Source organism: Mustela nivalis, assembly GCF_964662115.1.
Source record: "Mustela nivalis genome assembly, chromosome: 14".
NCBI lineage: Eukaryota > Metazoa > Chordata > Mammalia > Carnivora > Mustelidae > Mustela > Mustela nivalis.
Window position 1 is genome coordinate 33,496,863 of NC_139033.1, and position 15,268 is coordinate 33,512,130.

Below are 15,268 nucleotides of genomic sequence, written 5' to 3' on the forward strand. Positions count from 1 at the left end.
GGCAGATTCCGTGTTGAACCCGGACCTCCCTACACAAGCCTTGATCCCAGGACCCTGAGATCATGATCTGAGTCAAAACCAAAAGTCAAACACTTAAGCAGCTGTGTCACCCAGGTGCCCCTAGATCACCACATTCTTTTGTGGAAGTGTTATCTCCGGCCCAAGGGCTGTCCTTAGTCTTATGGAGCCACATTTATCTCAGCTCCATCCCAGATTCTCAGAGATTTAAGGGCTCAGGCCAATAAACCATAAAGATTGTTGAGCGCAATAAACCTCAGTGCTGTGGGCACAAAGATGGGTAGGAACTCATCCCTGTCTGGATTTAAACGACTTTAGTTCCACCTCAGGTGACTAAATGTTGGTCAGTGTTGCTGGTCTCACTGACCAACCTTTGCCCGTGGGAAATACAGACCCATGTCTTGCAGCCTGTCTGATAAGGGCGAGTCTCTCCCGGTTTACTGCCTGCCTTGCCCCGTCCCTTCGGGCAGTTCACTCCCCTTCTCAGGGGCCCCTCCGGCCACTGAACTGAAATTTCAGCCTTCTTCTCACACACAGACTTAATCACCCGCATTCCTGAGCGCTTTTCCCCCCTTTTACTTTTCACCCCAACACATAATTCATTTTACCTGTGATTATGTTGTATATTCTCTGCTTTTTCTGTTAGAATGTGTGTTCTCTGAGGGCAGGAATTTGGGTCTGTTTTCTTCTCTGTTCTGATCCTAGAGCCGAGTTCCCGGTACACAGTCCATACTCAAGGAATATTTGTCGAATGCCTTCATGACTATCTGATCTTTATCTTGTGCCCAGAGCCCATCCTGAGAAGACCAGTTCTTTAAGACCTGAGATGCTACCTGGACTCTGTCTTACTCCCACCACGGGCAGGGGCTTGGTCTGGAGCTGGAGGCCAGAAGCTTTGGCCATGCTGCCTGCCTGGGGACACTGCCTTGTCGCCGCTGCTTTGCTCCTGGGACCGCCTCGCTGAAGAATCTTGTTCAGACATGTCATTGCCTGCTTCTCCCCTGACTCGAAGGGTTGATGCTTGCCCCCTACTAGTCTTAGAACTGGTCTATCCCGGTCTGCCCCAGTTAATTAACCTTCTCTACGTGACAGCTTTACAAGACTGGACAGAAGGCAGAACACCCATGATGGGTTAGGAATTAAAATACCAGCCAGCGGGAATGAATCAGTAAGAATGGAAGTTACCCCACGCCAGGCTGAAATCTCGAATCCTCCCAAAGAATCATTTTGAAAGCCACTGAAAAAAGGAGTTTCAATATTTTGGAATAATTACTGGTCCCTGAAATTAGCTTCTTAAAAGTAGTCTTTAAAGGCACTTCTTGTATAATCATAATATTTATAGGCTAAACTTTCCTTGTAAAATTTTGAGGTGTGATAACTTACTATCCTATTCCAAGCTCCTGGTCAACATCAGAAGTTTTCAATACTCTCATTAGCTTCTCATTGAAAAAAAAAAAATTTTTTTTTTCTGCCCTGAAATGGAGGCCAAAAATAAAGACTCCTGAAGCCTTCTACCCCAAGCATACCTGAGGCTTTTAAAGCACACATCTAGCTTTCCCTGCTGCCAGGTGCAGTGAGGATATAACTTTGGGGAACAAAAGGACACGAGTTAGTCAAGTGAACACTTTAATTAGGAGCCCAAGAGAGGACTGACAGCCATCAAGCTATAAAGCCATAAAGCTGTCTCTTGGTGACTGATTTCTGTATGTGCTTAGTGACAACACATTCGGAAACACTATGAAGGAGTTTTAGTTGAGTACAATTTGAATTTTAGTAGGTCATTCAGAGCCCCTCCCCCTTCTGTGGTTTGGAGGGTCTCCTTTTCATTTTCTTGGCAGAAGCGCATCGGTGAGCTCTTGGGAAAGGTTAGAACGGGAGTTCTTTCTTTGTGGACAAGCCCCGAGATGTTATTCTACGCCTTCTCCTGTTTCTTTCTCTTTGGAGGGGTCACAGTTGCTGGTGGAAGCTCTGCCACCGGAGGAGAACTTGGGGGTGGGGGAGACTGCAGTGGAGTGGGGAGAGGGGGTATTTATCCTATAGAGACAATTAGGAAAAAGGGAAATTAGGACAATTAGGGGAAAAGGCTGCGTGTTTTCTGTTGTTTAACTGAGGAACCATCCAGTTAACCTGGTGCTGGCATTCAGGCAGGTGGGCGGGCTTATCCTTCTCAGAGTCATCCAACAGACTTTTAGATCTTCATTCTGCATAGAAATCCTTGGAAAGGGCACCAAGGAGCATGCACACCATCCTCTACCGGCCACCCCTCTCCTCCATTACCCAGTTCTGCAGTCAACCCAAGAAGCCAGAGACCGTCTTCATATTTTCTTGGAGGATCTAATCATGCTAAGCATGTTCCCTAAGGTAGAAGTTCGGTTTCAAGGTGGAGATTAAGGTGGGCCGCGGTGGTTTGCACCTGTCATGGAACCCGCAGCATTTGCAACTCGTTCTTCTCAACCCCCGCCTCCTCCCCTGCACACCCTCCCAGGGAGCCAGGTGGTGGGGTATCCGTTCGGGCTGCTCGGGAAGTATCTTCCCTTCCACAAAAGCAGGATCGATCCCTGCTTGGATTACGTGAACTTTTAGCGGCAGCCAGAAGTATCTGCGGCGACGCGGATGCCAGGGCAGTTTCTGGAAACGCGACGGTATCAACTCCCCGGCTCGGTCCCCCTGTGGGGAGCCGCACGCCGGTCCCCTCCGGCCTCGGCCGCCGCCTCAGCCCCTGACCTCCCGCCTGCCGAACGCGGCCTCGTCTCACACCTGATCGCCGCTCAGGCCCCCCTTCCCCGGCCCCCCACCGCGCGCGGCGCCGAGACAACGTCGAGGTCCCGGCCCAGGTTGGGCATTTGAGACACGGCCTAGGGAGCGCGCGGGCCAGGGTGGGCAGCTCCTCACTCGGGCGGCGGGGGTGCGACTCGGGACTGACAGACGGACGTCCAGGACCAGCCGCCGTGGAGTGGGGGTGGGGGTTGGAGGAGGTGGAGCCGCCGGGGAGGGGCGGTGCCGCGGGGAGCCGAGCCCGGCCTCCCGCCCCCACCCCCGCTTCGGTGCCTGAGTCTGGGTGGTGACACAAAAAGCTCCCGCTCGGAGCCCAGCGCCTGGCGGCCGTGTCCGACCGGGAGCGCCGAGGGCAGCGGGCAGGTGGGGCGCCTCCCGAAGGGCCGAGCCGGGAGCCGGGGCTGCAGGCGCGGACGCCGCGCTCCCCTCCCGCGCCGGCCCCGCAGCCCGCCTCGCGCGTCTGGCCGAGCGGGTGGCGGGCGCGCCGGGACCACCCCGCGATGCTCCCGCCGCCGCCGCCGCCGTAGGGAGCGCCGGAGCCCGCTGCAGAGAGAGGTCGGTGACTTTCGGTTTGTTTCTCGGCTCTGCCCCTCCCGGGTCGGGGGCGGCGAGAGGGGCGCGAAGGGATGGATGCCCTCGCCCCCACCGCGGCCGCGCCCGGAGCCAGGGAAGCGGGGAAGGGGAGCCACCCCCTGGTGTGTTGGGGGGTGGGGGGCTTCTTTTGGGCAGCGGATGGGAGTGGCGGGCCGCAGGGGTCCCGGGGAAGGGAGCGCAGCGCACAGCGGGGCGGTCCCGGGGCGCCGGGGAGGGGGTCCCTGGAGTTGCGTTTCGCCCGAGCGCTGGCGGAGTTGGGCTGGCGGCTGGGGCGGGGGAACGGCGCTGTCGGCCGCTCCGCGGAGTCCTCGGATGCCCCCTGGAGCTCCAGTCCGAGGGAGCGCGTCTCGTGCCCGCGCCGCGCACGCCCAGGAGGGTGCACGTGCGCGCGCGCCCCGGCTGCGCCCCCACCCCGCACGCACCCCGGACGGTCCCCTAGCAAGCCCCTTGTCGAGCGACGTCCCCACCCCCAGAAGTTGCCCTTGCGCGCCACTCCGCGGCCCCGGGACCCCTCTCGGGAGGAGAGGGAGCCGTGGCGGGCCAGATGGTGGGGGTCTTTTGTGCGGACCCACGTGCCTGGGGCGCTTGCTCCTGGAAGGGCAGCGGCAGGACAAAGCAGGCTGGACGCGTGGGACGCTGCACGCGAGGCGGCGGTCCCAGATCCGCCGCTTAGGGTGGGGGTGGGGCGGGGGGAGCGCTGCGCGGTTTTGGAAAGAGTGGAGAAATCGGCAAAACAGTGACAGGGACTTGATGAGGTGGCGGACGGGGGCGAGGGAAAGGATGCTCCCGAATGCAGCGCCGGTGTGTCTGTCTGGGCGGGTGACCCGGCGCCCCGCATTCCCCGAGAACCCGGTTGACTAGTATATTTTGCTAGTGTGTCTTTTGCCCCGAGATGTTATTCTACGCCTTCTCGTGTTTCTTTCTCTTTTGAGGGGTCACAGTTGCTGGTGGAAGCTCTGCCACCGGAGGAGAACTTGGGGGCGGGGGAGACTGCAGCGGAATGGGGGGAGGGGGTATTTATCCTATAGAGACAATTAGGAAGCGTTACGCCCCCTCCGCGGCTGGCCGGCTCCCCACACCTCCGCCGCCTCCCTCCGCCTTCCAGCGCACCCACTTCGCCGCCGCCGGCCGGGGAGGGTGCTTGAATTTCTTTCTTTGCTGCGCGAGTCTAACCCTTCCTGCGCGTCTTTCACTGCAGGCTGAACAAAGCTCAGGCTCAATTGTGCTTCCTGCTTGTCTGCCTCTTGCATCCCAAACGCGTACCATTTCCACTTGATGTCATCACGCAGAAGGGGGTGAAAGGGACTTGATGACAGATTCAGGTAACCCCCAGCAGTCTGGGTAGCCGCCGGGGTGTCTCTGGGTCATTGGGGCCAACAGTGTTTGCACGGGGCTGACTGGGGGGTTTCTGCATCACACCATTCCTTTGCTGTGTGGTGGAGCCGTGAGGGGCTGCTGCTAACTCCTGGTTCTGAGAAAGAAATTGCGAATGACTTGAAACCTTCCTTTGCAAGAAGTCGTTGAGGGCAGGGTGCCTTTGGGGTTGAATCAATTCCCCCGGGTTTCCATGGATGGGAATTTTGATATATTCAGTACATGGGCAATTGTATCTGAACGTGGGGTTTGGATTAGATGCCTGCTTTCTTATCTGTAGTAATATATTTTGGCTTCAGTCTGTTCGTGGATATCGCTTGTTGAAAAGGTATCATTGTGAGGCGGATTGTAAATTTGACCAGTGCTCAATTAGGGCATTGGTCAAATGTAGTAACCTTCTTAGGAAATAATGTCTCTCCTGCAAGCCTTCATTGTAATCGTGTTTGCAATATCAGGAGGGACATGCCAGCAGTAAGTTCCTGGGAGGTGGAACGGAGGGCAGTTGCGGGAGCAGAGCAGAAAAGAGAACAGAGAAAGGGCGCTTTAGTTAAGTTTCCATTTACATAGCCATGAACCATTAGGCTCTCAGACTGCGTTTTATCTTTAGGTGTTTGGTTCTTTTCCAAAGACTCTGGCCTGTTCCTTTCTTTCCAAGGATAGCTCTGTTCTGGTGTCAACCTAATGAAATCTGGGGTTATCTTGATGGGGCTCAATGAAAATGTAACCTTCAGACGCGTCAGATCACCTTGGCATTGGCATTGTCTCCTAGAGGGCAGAGTCCTCGCATCCTGCCCGAGAAGCAGAGATTAAGAGTGGTTATGGAGGTGGCCTCAAGGTTCATCTCCTAGGAAGAAGGCATTGCTGAGGGCCCAAGCTCTCTTGAGCTGCAGCAATACCCGCACTGTCTGTGGCAGATTCCCCCATCACCTTGCCCTCCCCTCGAAATCCCTTGAAAAATAAAATGGAAAAACTTGAAGGATTTGTCATTCACCTCTAGGGTAGTTTTGAAAGGTGACTTTCAGCAAACGTCAGTGACAACTGGCTTGTATCCTTGTACTCCGAGCGTCTGGGAATCACCAGGAAAAGTAAGGGAGGTATCTGGTCCCAGCTGGAACAAAGGCCACCGCTTTGGGAAGATCAGGTTCGTAATGGTGCCAGGATAGAGGGATTTTGACAAGTAATTTTTATGTCAGCAATAACGCAGGGTGTGTGCTGTGTTCCTGCAAGAGGAGAAGCCACGTGATGGGATAATAAGGAGTGTAATAATGCAATAGAAACAAAGGGTGTGGGTTTTTTTTTTTTTTTTTAATAGAAAAAATAAATACCTCACACACAGAATTCCACCAGGGAGAACAGCTGCCTGCACATGTAAATGCACGTCCAAGAACAAAGATAGCCACAGTGCAGTGTTCGGCGTACTGTGGTTTTAAGCGCTGTGTGGTAATAAATCATAATAAAGTGTTATATTGATGCTGATTTTGTTTTCTTGAGGTGGAGACTCCCCAGCCCCAGATGTCTGCAGTAGTGTGTTTAGCTGTGGGGTGGGGAACCCTAGAGGGTTATTAGACCAACCTTTGCCTCCAGTGCCCAAGGCTTTTCTACAGAGTGTTCCCTCTAATTCAATTCAGTAGATGTTGATCGAGCACCTGATAAATAAGAGTCTCTGTGAAAAATGCCAAGGGGAGGGGCGGCTGGGGAGACTGTCTGGAGACCTAAAGAGTAGCCACCTTCAGGAAGCTTATGGAAGACCTGATTTTAATTAAGTTGGATGGAAGCTAAAGAAAGAGGAACAAAGGGTGGCATTGGACTTCTGAGGGAGGAGCTTATGGCCATTGAATGCCTCTTTCATTGGGGAGATCACTACTTCATAGACTGGACCTGTTGTCAGAAGGTGACCTTTTTTTTCATAGGCTTTAAACTCTTGAGCTGAATTTGAATTCCACATGAATGTTTAGATCTCACCATTGTTGAAAGGTCATTCTGTTTCATTCCTTATTCCCTGAGAGTTGCTTGAACTTGTCTGTCCTGTCTGCACCCTCTACATTTGAAAGAATGGCTTGAAGTTTGAAACAAACTCTGCTTTTTTGGTATTACCTGATTTTGAAAACAGATGGGGAGAGGAACTTTTGCAGGGTTCTCTCTGTTTTAAAACAGCGATAATATTGGCAAGTTAGGCTAGGTTACGCTGCAGGAAGAAATCACCTTGAAATCTCTGTGGTTAAACACAGTTTCTTTCTTTCCCGTGCAGTGTGTCCGGCGTGGTCAGCAGGTGTAGGCCCTGCTTGTCCTCGTCACCTGAAGACACAAACTGAGGCAGGTGTGATCTTGAATGTGCAGTCCTGGAAAGGAAGCTAGAGGATCTCCTTGTATTAATGACATGATCGGGCGCAGAAGTGACTCAGATTGCTTTGGCCAGAACTTGTCCTAGAACCCCACTGAAACCATAGTTCAGTATCTCTTGTCTTGAAGAAGGCGAAATCTGAAAAAGGGGTAGCCGCGAGTGATCACCAATGACTTCCACAGGTGCTGTGGCCCAGATGAGGTTACAAAGTGTCTTTCTGTGGGGCTAGCTCAAACTTTGTAGACATTGTAGACATTGAAAAATATCTTAAAGAATCTGGTTCTACCCCCACATGGTATTTACTGATGTGTTGGTATTATATTTACTGATAGGACTGTACACTGACCATCAAATTTAAAAAAACCATAATGTTCTCTCTTGTTGCCTGTTTTGAGTAGTTGTTTATTCTGACGTGATAGGCCAGGAAATGGTTGTAGGGCTAGTTCTAGGAGGTTCTGTGCTTAGCATTATGTAACAGAGAGCTGTTACTTACAGACTTTCTCTCCCTCTCCATCTGCCTCTTGTCTAAGACTTTTTGAGTTTGTTTGGAACAGCCTGGGTAGGAAAGGAGTGGCGGTGGGCCTAGAGTCACATAGGGGGTCGCCTCACACAGCAAAGATTGCAGGGCCCTAGAGAAGACTTTGAGGGGGCAGGAATTTGTATAGAGTGGCCTTGAGTTACCCCCTTGTTACTCTGAGGTTTAGAAAAAGCACTTTGGATGAGTGACGTTTTCTGGTCATGGGGCCAGCAGAACACCTAGAGAGTTCTGGGACATTCATGCTCCCATCAGCAACCATGTTGACAAAGAGGGTGGTAAGTTTTAAAGCCTGCCTTGTTGCATTGTCCCTCAAAACAGTTGGGTGCACAAGGGGCAGCGGGTTAAGTAATTGGTGGCTTGTAGAGAGAGTTTGCTGTCAGAAGTGCTGGTTCCTCAAAATATCTTTGTTCATGTTTTGATTAATGCATGCATGTATTAGAGTTTTTAGGATTTGAGAAATACCTTTGGCATACGTGTGGAATTTAACAAAATATTTTGTATTGCTTCTGGCTCAGTGATCACCTTGCTTGCTGAAGTCATTTTTTATAAAAAGCTCTCCCTAGACAGGTGATACGGTGAAATGGCCCCTGAGTCACAGTGACTAGGGGACATCAGTGTTAGCCTAAGAATGCAGAGGCTGCCCTTTGCTTCCCGTGAGTGACACAGTGTTGCACCCAAAGGCAGGGAAAGTGGAAATGAGTGGCTGAGAAGCCTGAAGGGAGAACCAAATATAGCCCGTCCACAACCTCCAGGAACCCACCAGGGTGTGTGGGGTTGGGCTGAGGGCCAGCACAGACCCCACAAGAGGGAGAACGAAGTCCTGAGGGACTAGTCTCGAAATACATTTGTGAAGCTCCGCAACACATTTCTGTGCTTTGTTTGGCCTCTGAGTGCCCAGCACTTAGTTAATTTCATAATTAGTCCGCGGACCAGGTAGAGGACACTTGTGGAGTGAATGGGATGCCTGGCTCCGGGCGCCGTGGAAATGTCGAGAAAGCCGGAAGGGAGGAGGGCGTGGGTTTTCCTGCTCCTTCCCTGCTGGCTTTTTGGCTTTGTGAGCTGCCTGGACTCCAGGAGTCTGCTTTCGTGATTGAAATCACCATTTAGATAAACGGAATTACTCTTATGTTTAACAATTTTTGGTTTCTGGTTGACTTACTGTCACTGGGAGAGTTGAGGCCAGCAGCAAGCAGTTTGTGTGTGACTGTTTCTCCTTTGGGTGGTCCTTGAAGCCTGTGGTTTTCTGGCCTAGACCCTCTATGGCTGCTGAGGCCAGGAGTACATTTTTTGTAGAAGTGTAGGGGGGCTCCTTGTGGTCTACGGGGAGCAGAGGGCGTGAATAGAGCGTGGTGTCTTATTTGCCGCTGGATTTGTTCATTCCCGCTCACTGCACACATCCTGCAGGTTAAAACTTACTCTGAGGTCACACAGGCTCCCCTGGGCTACCAGACTTCATGCAGGGGTGGCGTTGATCAAATGCGGCGGGGAGGGGCAGAGACCTGTTGAAGTGGGGTCTTGGGGCGCCATGTTCTGTGCCCGTGCTTGCTTTCTCGGCCCTCCTGACTACCTCCCAAGGAAATGTAACTTTCCTGCCTCGCTTTCTGTTTATAAATCCAGATAAGCACACACTTAGTACACTCCTCACTGACGTTCTCTGGTCACTGATGAGATTTTGGCAAAAGCTTTGACAGATACCGTGGAAATAGGGAGCGTTCTCATGAATGTTGGGGTTCTGTTGATGAACAGACGGACCGTCGCTCCTCAGTGACAGTTCCCTGCCTCCCTTCATTTCTGTCCTCACTCTCGTCTCCCAGCGGAGGACTTTATTTCTCTCGGGACTCTAGGAGCGGGTACCCTTACCTCCTGGCTTTCCCACCCCAATCCATATGAGAAAATGCTGGTACTCTTAGGACAGTAGGCCATTTTAATACTTTTCGGTGGCTTCTGTCTTTTGGGGATGAGGTTCATGTATTTTACTCTTCCCTTTAAGGCTTTCCCCACCTAGACTCAAGACTTAAGGTCCATCCCTAACTTTTGCTCTGTCTGAGTTTAAGAGTAGCTGGGATGGTGAACCCACTAGTCCCTGAAATGTTTTGCATAGCCTGTTTACAATTCTGGAATATTCTGTGGCCTGCAATGTCCTTTCCCTATACTATGTCACTCAAGGTGTGATTTGGCTCTTAACTCTTCTACAACATTTAACTCTGTCACTTTGGCCCATAGCAATGCTTCACTCCTGCAAAGTTCCCTGGCAAAATCGCATTCATCCCTCATTTCATTTAACGTTCATTCATTCTACAAAGGACACTTATCATAGATGGTCTTGTATTATCACCTAAAATGGAGGGGTCTTTTTCTTTTCTTTTCTTTTTCTTTTTCTTTTTTTTAAATTTGAGAGAAGAGAGAGCCAGAGAGAGAGAGAGCACAAGTAGAGGGGGCGGTGCAGAAGGAGAAGCAGACTCCTCGCTGAGCAGGGAGCCTAGGCTCATGACTGGAGGGTAGGTGCTTAACTGACTGAGCCACCCAGGCACCCTAGTCTTTTTCTTTCTTTTTAATCCCAAAGAATAGAAACTCACTCGAGCTAGTTCAGATGAAGGGCGATGTACTGAAAAGATATCCCAGGATGTGAATGGGATTTTTCCAGTCACTGCTTAGCTGGGGGAGAGGGGGAGGGGTAGAGTTTCCTCCAAGAGGGCCTTGGAGCTGGTGGATGTAGGGACTGAAACCAGCAACATCTCATTTCTCTTGCAAGCTCCTTAGAGATGAATACTGGATGAGGTTTGAACCTATTTATTATTCCCCACCATGTTAGTGCAACATAAGGGCTCAATACATACTCAATCATTGATGAATCTTTGACAGCCCAGAAATGATTTTGACCCACTGTGATAAAGGAATTTTAGATCCTTTTGGCCTTAGACTTAAAGGAAGTTAAGAAGACAGAAACTTTTTTTTTTTTTTTCCTGATTGACTTTCTTTATTTGTTAGAGAGCAGAGAGCACGAGTGTGAGTGGAGGTGGGGGAGGAGCAGAGAGAGAGGGAGAAGGAGACTCCCCGCTGAGCGCAGAGCCCAACACAGGGCACAATCCCAGCACCCCGAGACCATGTCCTGAACTGAAGCCAAGAACTGGAAGCCCAGCTGACCCCGAGGGAAACTTATTTTTAAGAGCTTCCCCTACTTGCATGAATAATGGTTAAGTATTGAATCAAATTAGAGTTGCCAGGCTTCATGTGCATTTCAGCGGTTGGGAAGTGAATGTTCTCATTGAGGGTTGTCACTCTAACAAAAGGAATTGTTACTGGTGCTCTGTTTCTCAGCTTCTGTTTGTCCGCTTCTTCCAGCACAAGAGTACACACAAAAACATCTTCTTGGGGGACATAGAAAACTGACATCCCATCATCTCCAGGCTACCCCACAGTCTCAAGAAGCCGACCATGGGGGCGCCTGGGTGGCTCAGTGGGTTGAGCCGCTGCCTTCAGCTCAGGTCAGGATCTCAGGGTCCTGGGATCCAGTCCCGCATCGGGCTCTCTGCTCAGCGGGGAGCCTGCTTCCTCCTCTCTTTCTGCCTGCCTCTCCGTCTACTTGTGATTTCTCTCTGTCAAATAAATAAATAAAATCTTAAAGAAAAAAAAAGAAGCAGACCATGTTGTTTGGATTTGACCATAGTGGGCAACTGTTGTCCAATTGGCTGCCATGTCTCCCTTCGTAATTAGCTTGTAGCCATAAGTGCCTTTGGGATAGACATCTGGTTTGCTCTTCCTCTTTTGATTTTGGAATACTCGTTCACATGATGGAAACTCTAACCCTTGGAATGCTTGATCATTACAGATAGTGTTATTATGAAAGAGGAAATGTGTTTAGCTGCTTGGAGAAAATGGCCACGGATACATTAACATCAAAATAATGTTCTCAGTTTGAGGGCTAATGAATGGAGTTGAGATCAGTGTCTCAAAAAACAAAGTATTTCGTGTGATCTTCTTTTCCAGTTGTATTGCTCTGGGGTAGGTTTGTAAATTGCTTCCTTGCAGGTTGATACGAGGTTGAAAGTGGTTGGCGAGAATGTGGATAGATCTCCGTACCTCTTTTGGAGAATTTGCCCCTTTGTTGCACGTGACGTAAGGATCAACGGTCATTGCGAGTGAGTGAGTGATGGCTTATTCAACCGTACAGGTAAAGAGCCTTCTTTACGTGAGGCAAGCACTTGTCCATTCGGTCCTACTCCATCACATTGACGATTGAGAAACCTAACTACTGAGAAACAGAACCCATCTGTCCACTTCTGGTGATGGGTAAAATAGCATTTGAAACACTGAGAATCAATGGCGTAAACCCTGTATTAGGTATAAAATTGTATTAAATTATTAAATTTATTCAAATAAGTTCCTGCCATTTGCTAGGCACAATTCTGCACAGTTCTAAGTAAAACCCTTAACTTAACTTGTAATTAATTTGCGGGTTTGTTTTTTTTTCAGTGGCGAAGCTAAAAGGGGACAGAATAAAAGAAATGTTTCTGATACTCAACCCCCTCAATTCCTGACCATTACCATACATACCCATTTTACCTGATCCCAAGTCAGTTGAGTGATTAAAAACATGGCATATTTTTTTTTTAAGATTTTATTTATTTGTCAGAGAGAGAGAGAGTACATACAAGCAGACAGAGTGGCAGGCAGAGGCAGCGAGAGAAGCAGGCTCCCTGCCTAGCAAGGAGCCCGATGTGGGACTTGATCCCAGGACCCTGGGATCATGACCTGAGCTGAAGGCAGCGGCTTAATCAACTGAGCCACCCAGGCGTCCCAAAAACATGGCATATTTGAAGCAAGATGGGTTTGGGTTCAGGTGTTGGCTGTGCCCTTAATGATCTTGAGTAAATAAGGTCTGACTGAGCTTTGGTCTCTTTGTCTGGAAAATGGGGGACAGTCAACCTTACTGAGCTATTCGAGAGTAAGTTCATTTGCATAAGGTGCTTAGCATGTTGGCCTGTGCATCCTAAATGCTACATTAATGGCAGCTGTTATTAATGTCCCTCTTACTTGGCATCTTCCATCCACCAGTTGTGTTGAAATCTGGAAATCTCGGGATGAACAGTTGTGCTTTATGCTGCAGAAGCTCTAGAACTAGCCACGAAGATAACCACATCCAAATACCTACGGCCTCTGGCATTTTTATGAGGATTTGCTTCGTATGTCATGGCATTGGAGTCTTATCATTGGAGAGTCTTTGTAGAGCTTTGCCTATATGGTGTGGAGTTTAGGATGATCGGCCTTCTCAGGAGGAGGCTGGAGAAGCAGAGCGGCTCTGGGACAGCTCACAGGCAGTCGGCCTTCCTTGAAGAGCACCAGCGTCCTTTCTCCGGTGACCTCAGCCCTCCCGGGCCAGGCAAGGAAGGGTCTGGTTTCCAGGGTCTGGTTTCTTGGGAGGTAGGATGACCCACCGATTCAGCTTTCCAGGACTAAGAGGATACCCCGGGTGAGGGACTTTCTGTTTTCAAAACCAGAAAGGCCCCAGGAAGCCCAGCATTACTTGGTTACCCTACCGAGGGGTCCTGTTCTTGTTGTCTGTTTTTTTGTTCTCCCTGAAGCAGGCTTTGTGGACATTTCCCACGGTTGGAGAGGCAGCCGTCCTCGGAAGAGAGGCAGCAGAGAGCTGGCCTGGACAAGCCTGCAGGAGGCAGTTGGCTTTGTCAGTCCTTTTCTTTCTGAATGTGCTTTTTGGAATAGGATCTTTATTATTATTGCTGTTATTTTTATTAAAGAAGAGATCTCTTTAGTATAGGCAAGAGAGGCAACTAGCCTATATGATAGAGCTATAAAGTTAACGGGATCTTTTAAAAATGCTCTTTAAGTTGTAATATTTGTTGTGCCTGGAAGGGTTTTTTTGCACAGGGCTTGGTACACAGTGGCTATTTAATAAATACTTGTTGAAGGAAGGGTGCAGTTTAATCTTGGGAAATGACCTTGAGAGCTGGGTTCCAGTGCAGGACCAGGTTGCTGATCCTTGCAGGATTTCATTCTGGGCCCTCGGATGGGTTCCTTGAAAATGCACAACCTTCTATCCTCTCTGGGTCCCTTGTGCTGCGACCTAAAGTGTATGAGCTGTCGCTTCTCTCGACTGTTTGTTGTTCTTCTTCTTGTTGGAACCACGTGACACCGGCCGATGAGTTGCCTTTTCTTTTGTTTGACGCTCGGATGCTTCTGGAACGTGCACATGTTGTGCACAGAACTGTAGTGTGATCGAGTGCCTGTGCACCTGCTGCCCTGTGTTTTCCTCGAGTTAAGGGAGCGATTTCCTGATGAGTCTGATCGATCATTCCAAGTGTGGGCTGGGAAGAGGAGGAGGCCTAGCTCCTGCCTCCGGAGTGGGGTATCTGGAAGCCTGGGGGCCAATTTGTCTGCATTCTCTCTTTCTGAATCTCCATTACTAACACAGGGGGTTGATGGCAACTGATAAGGCCCTTGGATTAGCCACAGATTTTTCTGATCTTTAGCCGATGCCTCCAGTGATAACCCTTTGTGTTCTGTTTCTTCTTGGGAAGTGTAACTATTTATCCGGGGATGTTAGGACCTGCAGCAAATTACCAAAACAGTAATTAGTTTGCTAGTTGTAGACCCCAGGGCAGAGAGCACCTGAGGGCAATTGCTAGACATTTACGTCACTCTTTCAACTCAGATTCCTGGGTAATCACCATGGCTCTGAGAAATACTCATTTTGGTTCCTGATAAGCCAGATTTCTTCAGGGCCTGTTGCTTCACCTGAGGAAAAGGTAAATGGTTTGTCTATGGAAGGGGAAACTTACAGGCAAGCAGAATGCATTTTATTTTATTTTATTTTGAAGATTTTATTTTATTTTGAAGATTTTATTCATTTTACAGACAGAGATCACCAGCAGGCAGAGAGGCAGGCAGAGAGAGAGGAAGGGAAGCAGGCTCCCTGCTGAGCAGAGAGCCTGATGAGGGGCTCAATCCCAGGAACCTGGGATCATGACCTGAGCTAAAGGCAGAGGCTTTAACCCACTGAGCAATACAGCGCCAACAGCAGAGTCAGAGCTATCCAAAATTAATCATTCACACACCTTGAGTTTATGTTACAGTAATAAACACGGTGCTTGAGAATTGCATCTTAGGGCCCTCATTCTTCCCAACAAGAAGTTCTTTGATTTGCAAGAAAAAATGTCTTCACCTAGAGGTTAAAAAGAATATGTGAAGTTTTATCCCAGATTTATTGGGTCTTATTTGTGGAACCTGTTCGTTGGAGGTGCCAAAGCTTCTTTGTAATGTGCTCCTTAAAATAACATTCTCGGGAATCAAGGCCAGTCTGGAATGGAAATTGAAAAAGAGATGCTGTCCAGACAACTTAGAATTCCTTGTAAATTAGGAGGGCAGTGATAATCAATTTTGAAGTGTAAATGGAATTCAGCCTCGGTCATCTGGTCGCCTTGGCTTTCATTTTGTTCCTTGTCCTTGACTTACCGCAAAGGGCAGCGCCATTTGACTCTATGGCGCCTGTGAGTAAAGGTGACTGGGGCTTCGCCAGTGTTCACCTAGGACCCCCCAGGAGTGGGGTGCTCCCTGTGAGTCTAGGCCGCTCGGCTCCGGGTGACGCTCGTCTGTGTTCTGGAGCTCACCTC

General features: G+C 49.7%; 1 protein-coding gene across 2 annotated transcripts in view; it reads left to right on the forward strand.

Moving 5' to 3' along the window:
• The first annotated feature begins 3,090 nt into the window (after window positions 1–3,090).
• RNF152 (ring finger protein 152) overlaps window positions 3,091–15,268 on the forward strand; it is a 77,431-nt gene continuing 65,253 nt past the window's right edge. The window contains exons 1-2 of one of the 2 annotated variants that reach the window (XM_082699387.1): window positions 3,091–3,348; window positions 4,586–4,709. The gene's annotated coding sequence lies outside the window, so the exon portion shown is untranslated. The remainder of the gene's footprint in view (window positions 3,349–4,585; window positions 4,710–15,268) is intronic. The other variant, XM_082699386.1, reaches the window with a different exon arrangement.